The sequence below is a fragment of the Ursus americanus genome, chromosome 22, assembly GCF_024610735.1.
Source record: "Ursus americanus isolate L20-20 chromosome 22, mUrsAme1.1.p, whole genome shotgun sequence".
Lineage (NCBI taxonomy): Eukaryota > Metazoa > Chordata > Mammalia > Carnivora > Ursidae > Ursus > Ursus americanus.
In genome coordinates, this window is record NC_142148.1 from 50840481 (window position 1) to 50855846 (window position 15366).

Genomic DNA, 15366 nt, shown 5'->3' on the forward strand with positions numbered 1-15366 from the left:
TGACTCACAAAGAAGGACACTGTGTCCCAATCATGGAGACAATGCAACAAGAAGATAGAACAATTTTAAAATTTTTAGACACCCATCATAGGAGGACCCAAATACATAAAACAGTTAATAACAAAAAGCAGGCAACTAATTGACTGTAATACAATACAGTAGGGGATCTAACACCCCCCTTCTATTAATGGACACATGATCCAAACTGAAAATCAACAAGGAAACAGTGGTTTTGGGTGATGCACTGGTTTTAACAGACGCATGCAGAACATTCCATCCTCCAACAGCACATACTCATTCCTTTCGATTGCACATGGAACGTCCTCCAGAGCAGATCACATATTAGGCTACCGAACAAGTCTCTACTAATTCAAAAAGATGGAAGTCATGGCATACATCTTTTCTGACCACAATGGTATGGACTAGAAATCAACCACAAGAGAAAAACCTGGAAAGACCATGAACACAAGGAGGTGAAAGAACACGCTCCCGAGAAATGAGTGGGTCAACCAGGAATTCAAAATAGGAAAAAAAATTACATGGAATCCAAGAACAATGACAAGACAAGCGTCCCAAAACTTTGGGATACAACAAAAGTGAATCTTAGAGGACCGGTTACAGCAAGACAGGCCAGCTCCAAAAGCAAGAACAATCTCCCATCCCATCACCTGACACAAAGGGATCTAGCATAAGAACAACAGAGAGCTCTAGAGCAGGGGATCAGCCTTGGCGCGTTGGAGCTCTTGCTGTTGGGCCCATGCATAGCTTCCGTCCTTGCTCCATTTCCCAGCAGGTATGGTGTTCTTTCCTTTCCTGCACAACAACTCCCACCATGTCCACTGGGGAATCAACCCTTTATGGAATTCTAGAATGCTAGAAACTGCCAAAAAGGCCCAGGAAACAACCGTGCCTTCCCCATTTGGTATATCAAGGTGCCGATTAGCTTTCTCTTTGGGGAACATTCAACAGTGGTTTTTGAGACATCGTCTTAGGCCTGGATCTCCTGGGGATCTCGTGAAAATACAGATTCTGATTCAGTAACACTGGGAGGGACCTGAGACTCTGCATTTCCAACACGCTCTCCGCGGATGCTGAGGCCACTTGTCCACGGACCACCCTGACAAACGGTGCCAGCAGGCCATTTGACCAAAGTTATCTGTTTCACCACTGAAAACAGAATTTTCAGCAACAGTTTGGCCGCAGCGAGGAGGCCTTTTTATTGCCGGGAAGATAAACAGCCAGGGCAGGGCTTTGTCCACACCTGCAGGCCTCTCCTCTTCTTCTCTTCCAGGGCATATGGAGGCAGGATGGAAGGAGGTCAATAGTTTAGGAGCTTCTTTAGGTCAGTGGGTTTTCTTTCCTGTGCCCTCCTGTATCTCTGCAATGTGTGCAGAGCACAAAGTCCTTCCAAGAGGGATGGCCGAGGCTGAAAGGGGGTAAGGTGGGAGCCTGAGCTCCTGAGTCAGCCCTGGCACGTGGGCAGAGGCAGGTGCTAGGGGCCACTCTGTGTGTGGTGCACGGGCTCCCTCGCAAGTCCCCATGAACGGGCCAGAGGAGCTTCAGAGAGGACGAGCAGAAGACCCAATATTGCTCCAGGCGACAGAGGAGGGAAAAGACAGGTTGGTTCATGGCTGAATGGGCTTGGATGTGGCTGCAGGATGGAAAGTGGCTGCAGATATACTACAGCCCCGTTCAGGGTAGTCTTGATAGAATGCAGCGACGGGAAATTCTTTCGAGCATTTCAAAATTCTTTCAATTCTTTCAGGTGGTATGGAAAGAAAAGCAGCCTGAGGAAAGAATATACATTGGCTCGTGGCAGTGGTAGATGATTTGGCTCGTTGGTCAGGGACTGGGAGGAAGAAGATTTATGACAATTAGTCCTGGGGAACAGACATGTAGGTGGACCCATGGGAGTGGGCACCAGGTATGATGATCTTTGCATCACACATTGACATCCGCCCAAGCGCATTCAACCTGGAAAAGGCACTAAGCAGCCGAGTACATCTTGGCCACTTGATATCCATTCTAGCCTCTCACATTGCCCATCCCAGTGCTAGCATAACGGGCTCAGGAATGGACATGGTGACAAGGATGGAAGGCAGGGCCCCAAGACCTTCCCATTTCTTCTTTCAGCAACTATGCTCTGAGCACTCAGCCTGTGCCAGGTGAGTTGGTGCGCCCCAGTGCAGTCTGCAAATGGCCAAGTTGTTTCTGCTGTTCTGATGGAGAACACCTTGAAAGCAAGATGTGTGAAAGAACAGAGCAGATATTATACTCCAGTTACCAGCACAGTGTAGTAGGGAGGGCTAGGGAGTCACAGGAGAGGAGGGTCTGGAAGGCCTCCACATGGTGACATCTGCTGGTAGCAGATTGACAAGAGGGAGCAAGAGCTGCACACCTCTGGGAACAGTGTGTCAGGGAGAGGGCACCGCTGGGGCCAAATCTCTCAGACAGAAACTAGTTTGACGAAAGAAGATTCGGAAAGTGGCCAGAGTGGCTGGTGGAGGCTGGGAGGTGAGAACAAGAGATGGCAGTGGATGGGAGGGCCAGGTGCCGAAGCCTGGTCAGCTGAGTTAGCTATCTGTTTCTCTCTGAGAACACTACTAGAAAGCTTAGCACTTCTGAAGCGTGATATTTCCTAGCTCCCAATTCGGGGGGGCCTGGAATCTCCGCACAGTTGAGACTGGGTGTTTCTGCCCCCAGGTCTCTGTGTGATGCAGTCTGCGCCTCACCCGAGGCCCAACTGTGGTAAGATTTGCTCCCAAGTCACTGATGTGACTAATGTCAGGATTTAGCTCAGACTCAACAAAGTGGGTTTAAGCGAAATCCTGAATTTGAGTTCTTTTCTGCCTATTAGCCTGGGCACTCCCTAGGTTCCTTCCTCTGTGGGCCTTTATGTAGGGCAGTTCTAAACACCAGTGCTTGCTTCCCCAGTGCAGGGATACAGGAAAGAAAGGAAGGGAACAGAAGAGAGTAACAGGAAAGTGACAATGTTCTGTCATATTCTCTTGGTCAGAAACCTATTAGCAACCAGGCAGTGGATAGACAGGGAGGTATATAGCACGGGTGGGGATCCCTGGGAGCCACTGTGGAGTCAACGTGGTGGTATAGTCAGCACATTTCATCCAGATCATGAAACGGAGGTAAGCTTTAAAGTCGATGTGTGTTATGTTAACATGGGTTTGACTCCTGTGTGGCACTTAAGAGACAAAAAGAAAGAACAAAGAGAAAACAAACAAAAAACCAGTCTCAAATGCAGAGCACAGACTGGGGATGGCCAGGTGGGGGGATGGGTGAAATAGGTCATGGGGATTAAGAGTACACTTATGGTGCTGAGCACTGTGTAATGTACAGAACTATTGAGTCCCTGCTGTTCACCTGAAAGGAATATAACACTGTCTGTCAATTATAGTGTAGTTTCAAAACTTAAGAAAAATCGGTCCTATGAGATCTAAGCTTAGAATACGCAGAGTTTCCTCATGAGGTCTCATCGGGCTGAACGTCAATCCACATGAAAGGTAAATGAAAATGTCCAAAGACAAAAGGACAGTCTGTTTCTATGGAAAGGCCAGGGCCCACCTCTGTGTTCACGTAAAAGGTAACGTCCTATGCTACTGGCAGTTGGAGCAGAGTTTCACTCGAGTCCTATTGGAGCGATGCTCCTCTGGTGTTCTCATTCTACTTGGTTGTGTGTCTTCACGAAGTAATTGAAATAACGATTCCTAACCTTTGTCTCGTGGATGAAGCAATATTCGACTATCGGTAGCCATCGAACGTTTGTAGCGGGAACAACTTTCGGAAAATATTTAGCATTCGTATCTCTCATCGTGTTACAGATAAGGAAGCTGAAGCCCAACAAGGGCACCCGGGGAACAATAACACAGAGGAGGTTCTCCTGACACCTGGTTCAGGGTCCTAACTCATTGAGGAAGTGTGAAGAACGCCCAACCCTCCAGGGTCAATGGACATATCATTTGAACGTGTCATTTTTAAAGAAAAGTGAAATGCAGTCAAACATGGAAAGACAGAAAATAACATCCTTTTAAAGAAAATCCACTATGATCCTCTACACTGTTTCTTACGTTCCACATATGAGTGAAAACTGATGATAATCATAGGGGAAAGGAGGGAAAACTGACCAGGAAGCCATCAGAGACGGAGCAAAACCATGAGGGGCTCTTAAGCACAGAGAACAACTGAGGGTGGCTGGAGGGGAGCTGGGTGGGGGGATGGGGCAATTGGGTGAGGAGCATAAAGGAGGGCACGTGATGTGATGAGCACTGAGTGGTATATGCAACTGATGAGTTATTCAACACTACATCTGAAATAAGGATGGACTGTATGTCGGCTAATCGAATTTCAATAAAAAAATAACGGAAATCCAAGGTTCTGTGTTTTCTTGTTTTCAATACGAAAAATACCGGATGATTTCTTTTCTTCCCACAAGCAATGAAGGGAGCTAGCCTATTCAAGGTGAGGCAGTTTTCAGGGCATGCTGCCTTTTTCATTTCAGCCCTAAAGAGACTTTCAAACATGCTTTCAGTTCCAGGCCTCTTGCCCTTCGAGTCCATTCTGAGCACCCTTGACAGGGTGGCAAAAACTTTGTCTCTTCAAGGTGGGTCACCTCAAGCAGGTAACATCTGTACTTGCCACAGAGTTACTACAGGTGTGCACCCTCCATCACTTACAAGTGCCTCTCGACAAGATTTCCTCACAGGCGGCATGAATACTGGTGGCTGATGGTTTTCTCTTTGATGACATTGATCCCATTTTTTCACTTGCACGATGACTGGGAGTCGGCTCTCGGTCTCATTCCTGGTGGTGATACAGCTCTCCAGCTCCCCCTCAAACATGTCCATCTCCTCTCTCCCAGAGAGGAACCTGCAGAACTTAGGGACCATGAACTGGGAACACAGAGCAAACATATAAAGGTCTTGCCTGACTTCAGCTCAGCATAGGAGGGACATACTGTTCCCCTTTGGTTTGACCCCAGTGTAATTTAGTACTCTAACCTTCTTTGCCATGGACTCCAGACAGTGGCTCACCAAGACGGGAGGGATACGGAGTTCCTTGCAGACACGCCCACACACCACGTTCATCACCTTCTAGCATGTAAGACTATGTCCCTCATCTGATTAAGAAACTCTTCAAATGTTAATGGATCAGAGTGCAATGAAAGTCTAACTTGGAAGAAGGGCTGAGCTCGGGATTCCGTCCAGTCATATGTCTCACTGCTCCCATCATCCACGTAGGTGCTGCACAAAATGGACAAGGTCCCATTTCCAGTACACAGCTCATGCTGGCCCATCATACATATTCCTATCCTCTTGCGATCACATAGCGTCATGACCCCATCATCATGCCCGTGCTTCTCCAGTTCATGCTGCTCTCTTACTCCACTAATGAACCTTTTTCATCTCGGAAGTGCAGTCCAATAATATTCATTTTCATAGCTTCACAAAATAGGATTTGGCCATGCTTTAATGGATATGACCTGCAAGGCACAGGATAGAAAAGAAAAATAAATTCACGTACAGGACATTCAGAATACTTACAATCTTTGTGACTTTAAAGACATTAGCAATGAAGTAAAAACACAATCCACAAGATGGGAGACCATATTTGCAAACTGTCTATCTGGCAGGGGCTCAATATCCAGAATGAATAGAGATCACATGAACTCAACAACAGACAACAAAATGAATGCAATGCGTGAATGTGCAAATTGGGAATAGGCATATCCTCAAAGATGTGCACGTGAAAAGAAATTTGAAAAGATACATCACTAATGTTAAGGGAAATGCAAATTATAAAAAGCAATGAGATACCATTTTACATCCTTTAAGATGACTCTTCCAAAAAAAAAAAAAAAGCAATCAGAAGGGAAAAAAAGAGCAAGTGTTGGCCAAGATGTGGAGAAGATGGAAGCCTTATTCAGTGTGTGTGGTAGGAATGTTTAACAGCATAGTTGTGAAATCAGTATGGTAGTTTCAAAAAAAATGAAAATTAGACTTACTATGTGTTCCAGTAACTCCACTTCTGGGGTGTATACCCAAATTAATTGACAGCATGGTCTTGAAGACATATCTGAACACACATTTTCATGGCATCATTATTCATAATAGCTAAACCATGAAAGCAATCCAAGTATCTGTCGAGGGAGGAACAGATGTTGTATGTACACATATTGGAATAGCATTGATTCTTCAAAGTGGAAGAAGACATTGACATATGCCACAACATGGGTGAACCTTGAGGATATTATGCTAAGTAGATGAGTATTCATGAAAATACACACTTTGACTTCACTCTTAGGACCTACCTAGAGTAAATTGCCAAAGATAGTAGAATGGTGTTGCCAAGGGCTGGAAGTAGGCGGTCATCGGAAGTTTCTGATTCACGGTATAGAGTTTGAGTTTTACAAGATACAATGAGATGTGAAGCTGGGTTACAGGGAGGTTGTTCAAACATATTAATGCATGGAATACACTAAGAATGTACTCCATGAACTTAATGGACTTAACGACATGAAAATAAATGTAAACTGCAAATACGGAGAAACGAACTCGGGACAATTTCGTCTAGCCATTTATATCCTTTTGTTTAGGTCCCATCTCAGACATTTTGCTTCAGCCATTTTCCATGAGGCGACTTTGATCAAACAAAATGTTCTCATTCTGTGCCCACTTGGAAGCTTACAATCAGAATTTTCCAAAACATGAACAGTTTTTTCAAAAGTTACTATCTGAGGTCACTTATTAAGACTTTCTATTCTTTGACAAATTGTTAAATGGAACAAAATTTTAAAATTCTATTTCATCTGCTTTAATTTTAATTCACTGATTTTTAATTTCAGAATCGACTTTCTATGCCAATGGCTTGAAGTTTTTAACCCCTAGGATAACCTACTGGCTTTCGGTTCTGCTGTTTTCAGTTTTGTTTACGTGACGTTCTTTTTACCATGTCCAATTTCCTGATGCTCTCTATGAATATTAAAATATTTTTTTGCTCCAGTTGTTTTGATACATTTGACATACAGAACTGTGTATGTTTAAGATACCTGGCGTAATGATGTTCCTTTCGTATACTGTGAAACGATCGCCAGAATAAATTTAGTCCGCCGCCATCATCATCTCTAGAGATACAAAAATGAAGTAAAAAGAAAAGAAAGAGAGGTTTTTCTTTGTGATGAGAACTCTCAGAACTTGCTCTTTTCACACCTCTCAAATACACCATAGAGCAGTAATGAACTGTAGTCCTGGGGTGTACTGTAAATCCCTATTCCTTATTGATCTGAAACTGGAATTTGTACCTTTTCACCATTCACTCAGTTCCCGCACCCCCTCCGCCCTCTGCTTCCGGTTACTTTTATCTGATCTCTTGTTCTGAGTTAGTCTTCCTCCTTTTCTCTTCTTTGTCTCAGATTCCACAGAGAAGGGAAAAATAGAGATCCTGCTCCTTTGCTCTGTGACTCTGCAAAGGCACTGCGTTGAGGACCCCCGAGAAAAGGCATGGCTTTTTTTGCTGGTGTGCCTGCGTGGGGCTGTGCCACCTGAGCTGGAGAACTGGGTGCAGGGCGCTTCCTTGTCCATGGTACCTGGTGAGTTCTGCTGGAGGAACTGGAGCAGGAAGAGTCAGGCAGAGGCCATTGTGGTTGTCGCCCCTGCCCAGAAACAGCTTGAAAGTTTTAGTAGCATTCTGCAGTCTAGGTGCTTAAGAGGGGAGGTGGGCTCCAAGATCTTCTCAATTATTCATTCAGTAACTACACACTGAGCACTGCCCTATGCCAGGTATCTTGCTGGGCCCGTGCGCGGAGCTGAAATTACCTAGGGCTCCTTTGCTTTAGGAGCTCCCAGTCTACACATGGACCAAAGCTCCAAAGAGAACGCACGTGAAAGAAAAGAGCAAGCGCTCTGTACTAGGAATGAAGTGTGCTACGGAGGAAGGCTGGGGAGTCACTGCATGGAAAGATATGAAAGGCCTCACTGAAGCTGAGGTTGCTGAGAACAGATTGACCAAAGGGAGCTAGGCCTGCACACGTCAGGGAGCAGCGTTTCAGGAAGAAGTGACTTGTGCTGCAGACACTCAATAACAGAAGCCAGTTTGGCCAGAGGAGTGAAAAAGGCAGCCAGGGTGGCTGCAGGGACACTAGGAGGAGAGCAGAGGGGAGGGAGGAAGGCAGGGACAGATGCTGAGGCCTGGGAGACTGTTACTTATCTAGAGTTGCCCTGGAACTGCATTGCCCTGATACCCTGCATGTGCAGGTGCATCGCTTTAATTTCTAACAGTATTTGTGGGTGAAGAATGCGGGCCCAAATTAGCATGGTTCCCCAGGCTCAAGGTGTGTCAGTGGCTGCGGCTGTGACCAGGGCCATACTGGAAGAGGATTTTGTCATAAGTTGGCTCACGTGACTCGGGATGCCATCCGGACTCAGAACCTGAGTTCCTGTGTGTCTTTTGGCCTTGGCACTGCCTCCGTTCTCTATCCTGTGAGCCTCTGTAGATGGCAGCTCAAAACATCGGTGCTTGGTTCTGCTTCAGAGAGAGAGAAGAAGAAGGGAAAGGGAAGGAGTGAGTAGTGGAACATGATGGAAAGTAACTAGGGAGTGAGAAACTCTTTGCATGGCATGTAGAGAAGCTCTAGGCATGGTACTTCATCACGTTGAATATGTCCTGTGGGTCAAAAGCCAGTCACTGACCACTTAGCGGTTACAGTCTGATGCCTATACCACAGGTCAGGATCCCTGGGAGCCATGGTGAAAGCCGCTCCCCTCATAGACCCAAACGAGGTAACGGGGTCTCGTTCTTCATATAACGGGAAACAATTGCATGGTTTTACTACAGAGGTTGACGATGCCTGCATCTTCTTGCTTTTCCAGACCATCATGGTGCCCACCTTAAAATGAGGCCAAGAGGGAAAGTGACAGTTGCAGTATTACATGGCTGGAACCCAGGCCTCTTCTGAGTGGCCCTCCATGCCAAGTCCCACCCCTTCTTGTAATTCTTCCATCTTGAAAATTGTGCCTCAGATACACAGGGGACCACCCCACACATGTAATAAATACTCTTATCCACAGACACCAGAGGATGTCCCAAGGAAGTAGATTCTAGCCTGATCCCCACACTGCAGGCTGGGAAAGTGGGGACTACGTGAGAGACGCAATGACATAGGACACACAAGTGCGCAAAGAAACACAGAACGTAAGGTCTGAATTCAGCTCTGCCTCCTGAAGCTTCGGACCCTAGTTCCATTTCCAGAGAGTGGTGGCTATGGCCTTTTTGGCTCATTGTGTCCAGTTCAGGAGATGACATGGGGGAGAAAGCTAAGGAGTCAACTGCCAAGAAGGGGCTCTGGATAGGTCTGACTGAACACATGGTCCCAGGGATTAGAATCTTGAAAGAGTGACCTCACTTCCTCTGTGATAGGCCCCAACTGAACTTAGAACTCTGGTAACCGGGCACCCAGATTCAAAAGACAACCTGCTCTCCAGCTCACTTGAGTGGAGACGTTCGAGAGAACAGGATGTTCTCTTGCTGCCTTCCTCCCTTCAGGGTCTCTGGGCCCAGGCAAGCCCAGAGAGAGAGACTTTCAAATAATTGTAGACGTCGGCTCAGCCCGCTTTTCCGAGCCCTCTGGACATGTGGCAGGAGACACCAACAGGTAACACGAGGCAGCTCAGGGCAGCCCACTGGAGAGCAGGCAACAACTGTGATGTCACCTCAGCAGGCCCACACCTCTTGCCCCTCATTATGTGTGTCCCTGTGTGTGTGTTGGGGTGGGGGGCTGGTTGTCTATGTGTAGAGAAGGGGACAGAGGATGTGGGACACACCCTTCCTGGGCAGAAGGAAGCTGCCAGGTGTTGGAAGCCTGGCCCATCTTTCATGTTCACACCCCAGGTCATAGCAGGCAGGATGAGAAGCTGAGCACTGGGGACCAAGCTCAACTACCTCGATGTTAATCACGAGCTCTAGAGTTTCATCCGGCTACCTCCTTGCTCGATGTCTTTTCAGCTGCCCCTCTTTGCCTCAACTGGAGAGCAGGATTTCTAATGCGGGTGGCCCCTTGTGGCAATGTCCCGGGAGGACACTAATGTCTCTTGACCCCATGTCTATGGGGCACTGCATTTTCAGAGCTGCACCCAGGAGGTCATCGAAGAGCTGGTCTGGGACTTCAACTACAACGCCCTAGACAAGTGGCAGGTGCACCAGGCCACCCAGGATCAGTGCCGCTCTGAGGTGAGAATGGGAAGAGGGTTCCATGCACCCAGGGCCCCCACACAAATATGGGGACAAACCTGGGGCCCTCCCATGGTGTTTCTATATGAGTGCCCCGCAGGCCCAACCACAAAGTCATCCCAGTATCCACACCTCCACCACCAGCTGTGGGAGAAGGTAGGAAGACACTCTTCACATAGGTGGGAATGGTAGAGAATAGTGTTCATGTTTTTTGCAGTTTGGGGCGTGGGTTATTCTGTTTCATTCTGTTTTGTGTGACTTTTCCCACAGCCATGAGTGTCTTTGCATTTTGCTACTGTTTTGAGTATTTTCTTGACTCACCCCAGCCATCCTGTGTAGAACCCAGCTCCACTGTCCTTGGAGAACGTGTCCAAGGCCTTATGAATCCTCACCCCACACAGGGTGATTGAACATAAAAGGAACGGTGGGATGAAGCCATTCTATATGTTCCTCTGTAACGTATCACCTCTCAGAACACATCGACTCATTGTATGTCCCCCGGGTCACAAGCTGTGTCCTCATATGTCTTTTTGGACCTCCGTATGGGAGGTTGTCTGCCACCGTGATTCAGCCTTTCAAGCACGGATTGGGTGCAAGGCCTCTGATGCCTCCTGGCCCAGGTAGTGGACTCTGTCTTTTCAGAGTTCAATCCAGGCCATCTTTGAGGAGCTGCTTGCTCCAAAGGCTCAGCTACTCCATCTCCCTTGACAAGCAGCAGGTGCCTCGGCCCACAACAGCATCCAATGCTGGTCTGGGGTGAGAACAGGTCCAGATTGATGTCCAATCTCAGGACCCACAGATGATCACGGCAAGGCCAGAACCCACACTAGAAACAACCGGCTCCCCTGGGGCCTGCCGAGGAAGGTGGATTTCCCCTGAACCTTTCTCCCCACCTTAGGAACAGACCAGGCCGCAGCAGCATAGGGAAATGCCATGCATTCCATGCTCTGGACAGTTCTCAGGCCCAACGTCTATGATCTCGAGCAGCGTTGGAGATGCTAAGCCTCTGCTTTCTCCTGTCTGCAGTAGGGATGTTGACTGATGACTCAAAGGCATACAGTTCTTAATAAAGCCTATTCAGAGAGAGAAAGGCTGTGGTGGCTCAGCTAACAAGATGTGTTGAAGTGACCAATGCTTTCTCATTTCACCCCTAAAGGCAATTGTACTTTCAAGCCTAGAGCCTTTTTCTGGGTGGGCCCTCAAGTCCCTTTTCTTGCACAAGTTCCCGAAGGGATGGGACTCTCTGGTCTGAGCACCAGACCCTGATCATCCTGTGGTTCGTGGTGTTGAAGCTGACTCCATTGCCCCCCACACCCCCCTTCTCTACCTGGTGGGAAAAGGAATCATCCCTGTCCCTGGATGAGGCCCAGACGATGCTGAGGCTCCGAGAAGGCACAATGGAGCGTTTCGTACAGTCCCTGGTGCCATCCTTCCCAGATGGGAGCATCTCAACCACCTCAACGATCTTCTGCATGTACGAGATGTTCACTTCAGCCACACAGGTCCTGGGCCAGCAGTTCAATCGGTGAGTGCCCACCCCATGCACAGCACAGGGTGAGCCTCCCATCTACTGGGTGTACATCTCGGGAATGGCCCTACCCCTCTCTGACCTTCCCTTTCCTCTTCTGAAAACTGGGGTGGTTAAGAGGATGAACCTCATACAGGTACTGTAGGAAATCATGGGAGGAAACATGGCACGGGCTACTCTGGTGCTTGGCTCTGTAGAAAGGGCTCCTGGACGTGCTGGGCATCTTCTTGCTTAATAGTTCTCTCTCTCCGGTCAAGAAGCTCTCAAGTGCAACCCTCACAGGCCGGTGGCCCTTCTGGGTTGACGAAAGGAAATGCAAAGCAGGCAGTTTCCCCATGTGCAAAGGACTTCTGAGATTCCATCTAGATGGTTCTGGTAGTTGTCCTTTGTGTGAGCAGCTCAGGGGCACACTGGGAGCAGGCAGACCAGCCCACGGGCCACTCAGGATTTGGAAAGTGTGGGCTGGGAAGTAGTCATTCAAGAATGTATATTAAGCACCTAGGAATGTGAATGGAGAGAGGAGATACAGTGTCTGGGTCTCAGTTCTAGTCAGAGGGTCAGATAGGCACTCTGCACACCCTAAGCATGCATGTCCAATGGTTGTTAGATGTGATATCTTCGTAGCCTCCTCTAGCTTTGAAAGGATCCACCAAGAGCTGGATCATAGGACAGATGAAATGATCAAGTAAAACTGGGACAGGGGTTTGGGTCCAGAAGCAGGGCTGGCTGCCTCCACAGAGCAGGGTGGGGGACTACAGGGGTGGTGGCTGGGGAGGGATTTGCCGAACCAGGGATCTCACCGATCTCTTGATTTCCAGTGGGTGGGCTTCATCTGGGGGGCTTCATGTGAAGAAGCAAATGAGTCAAAGAAGGCTGTGGAGGGGGTCCCGGGCCCTCTGGGCGGCAGAGCACAGTCTGGGCTCAGTGGGTGCCTGAAACACCCATCCCTTTGACGGTCCCAACTTGCTCTGCCTGCCCCTCCCTGCTGACCACCCCAACCGGGGCCAAGAACCGAGGGTGTGCTGAGCCGACCACTCACAAATCTGCCTCCAACCTGAGCCTTGATACTGGTGTGCATGGAGGATAGAGTAGACCAGGCCCATGGCCAGGTAGAGGAGAGGAGAAGTGGAAAAACCAGACTCATTCAGGTTTTCAGGAGGACCAGGCCTCCCACTACGAGGGCAGCTAGAGAGGGGTTGGAAGGGGGCTGGGGCCATCCTCTGGGACCCATACAGAAAGAACGGTGCTGTGGGAGTAGCATGTGCAATGCAAGGCCAGGCCTCTGACTCTGCTCCACATATGACTCTCCCCAGCACCCTGTCTCCCATCTTGGGTACCTGGCCTGACCAGAATTTGCAGGCTATCTATCAGTCCCTGGGCTGTGACCGTGTCGAGATCAAGGTGGACTATGTGCATGGGGCCATGGTTCTGAAGTGGCATGCCTGGGACCTGACAAACCATGTCCCCCTTCTCCTGATGCAGCGGGAACTTCTGGCACTCACTGAGGCAGAGGTGGAGGGTAAGGGGGATGGCAAGCTGGGAAGGCTAACTGGGATGCGGTTCATGGGCTGGGTATTCCTTTCAAGGCCATGGGGTCTATCCTGGTTTTGCAAAGGCATCCAGAAAGTCAGTGATGTGGATGAACCTTTCTCTGTCTCCTGCCCCAGTGCCAGCTCCAGGGCTCCTTCCAGCGGCAGAGACAGGAACAGGGCCTCCTATAGAGCTAGAGGCGACCCCGGCTCTGTGTCAACTGTCACCTGCGGTGTCAGAGCCAGCCTCCCCTCCGTCAGCTGTTCCAGAACTGCAACCCGTGCTCCCATCTTCTGCATGTGTGCCGGGTGCTGAGCAGCAGTCAGCTGGACCACCCTTTTTGCTAGAAAGTTTCACTCAGGCAACAGCCACAGAGCCCACCGCGGCCCCAGAGGCTTCCTGCCACCGCTGTGTCACCCCAAAGAACCAGCTGGGTGAGGAGAAGCCCGACCTCCTGGACTTCCCTCCCAGGCTGGTGGCAGAGCAGCTCACGTATATGGATGCGGTGAGCAGCTGGGCTCTCAGGGTGGGCCAGGGGCAGGCCTTCCTTCTGCTCTCACCTGCCCCACACCTGCCTTTCCCTGATGTGGACTCCTATGGTCTGGGACCAAATCTCAGCTCCACCACTTCCCAACCCTGTCAACCCATCAAGGCGCTTAGCCCCAAGCTTTCACTGTCCAGCTGCGGACTGTAGCGAGAGACCCTGATAAGCACTGATACGGAGGTACTAGGGAGAAGAAATGAGCCAGAATGGAGAGACCAATGGGCAGGCCCTGGTCCCGTGGGTGGAGGAGGGCAGCTCCCTGTGTTCAGTCAAGTCCATGGGTCACCCACTCATGTGCCTTGGAGGATGAGTACCCTCAGCATTGATTAGGCATCTGATGTGTCCATGAGGACAGGGCAGATGGAAAAACGTGTGGTTGCAGCTCCCGTGTGAGAATGTGCATCTGAAAGGGGGGAAGGACCAGGGGGATGACCTGTTGGAGGGGAGGGGAAGAAGCCCCCTTGGGTTGGACCACCTTGCAGTGCCACCTGGAGCTGGGAGTTCCTGAGCATGATCAGGGTGCCAATGCCCTCCTTCCTTCCCTTGCTCTGTTTGCTCCTGGGTCATTGTGTACTGGGTTCCCTCAGGGAAAAACAGTGGAATGAAATCCACGGTCTCCAACCAGGCTCAGGCCAGATTCTCAGCTCCCTGAGGTCCAGCTCTGACCTGTGACCCCTACGTAGGACATGAGTCTTGCATGGGAAATGGCTGGGTGAACCAATGTCCGCCTGTTCTCTAGGAGCTGTTCAAGAAGCTGCTGCCCCATCAGTGCCTGGGCTCCGTCTGGTCCAAGCGCAACAAGCCTGGCAATGAGCACCTGGCACCCACAGTCCGGGCCACTGTCGCCCAGTTCAACTGTGTGGCCAAGTGTGTCATCACCACCTGCCTTGGCAACGCAAGCATGACAGCCCGGGACAGGGCCATGGTGGTGGAGCACTGGATCAAGGTGGCCAAGGTATGCAACGGGAAGCCCAGCCGAGGTGCTCTCCTGAGTCTCGGGCACTGCTCTTCCCTTGATCAGGTCTCAGGGTGGAAGGCCCTGGTCTTTGCCCTAGGGACTGTGCAGTCCCTAGGCTCTTCCGTCCAGGGGCATGCTGACCTCGCCTTGCATGGCCCCATGCTGGGATGCTCCGTTTCTGCCTGGCTCCTTCCTTGGAGTGAGGTAAAATCTTCCTCCTCCTCTGGGCCTCACGTGTGCCCTTCGGCAGGTCCCTGGACAGCGGCTTCCTCCAGCAGGAGCACTTTCCCCTGAGGGGGACTGAAGCTTGAGAGCCAATCAGGTGCCGGCTCCCCACGTGACAGCCCATTCTCTTCCCTCCCCAGGCCTGTCAAACCCTGAGGAACTACTCGTCCTTACGTGCCATCCTCTCGGCTCTGCAGAGTGTCTCCATTCACCGCCTCGAGAACACGTGGGGGAAGGTTTCCAGGTGAGTAGGCCTCTCTCCATGGAGGGACCAGGATGGACGAGGGAGCTCCCAGAGGCTTGTCCTCTTCCCCCTCAGGCAGCTTGGACCTTCTGGGAGGCGGC

The 15366-nt window shown here is 49.9% G+C and overlaps 1 long non-coding RNA gene across 2 annotated transcripts; it reads right to left on the bottom strand.

Moving 5' to 3' along the window:
- Positions 1-441: 441 nt before the first annotated feature.
- LOC148108138 (uncharacterized) lies at positions 442-8700 on the bottom strand. Of its 2 annotated transcripts, XR_015721082.1 has the most exons (3): positions 8409-8700; positions 6017-7135; positions 442-5494 (listed from the first exon to the last, which is right to left on the bottom strand). It is a non-coding gene; the product is annotated as an uncharacterized LOC148108138 (long non-coding RNA). The 2 variants fall into 2 exon arrangements; XR_015721081.1 differs by lacking the exon at positions 8409-8700 and having other exon boundaries at positions 6017-7601.
- Between the last annotated feature and the right edge of the window lie 6666 nt (positions 8701-15366).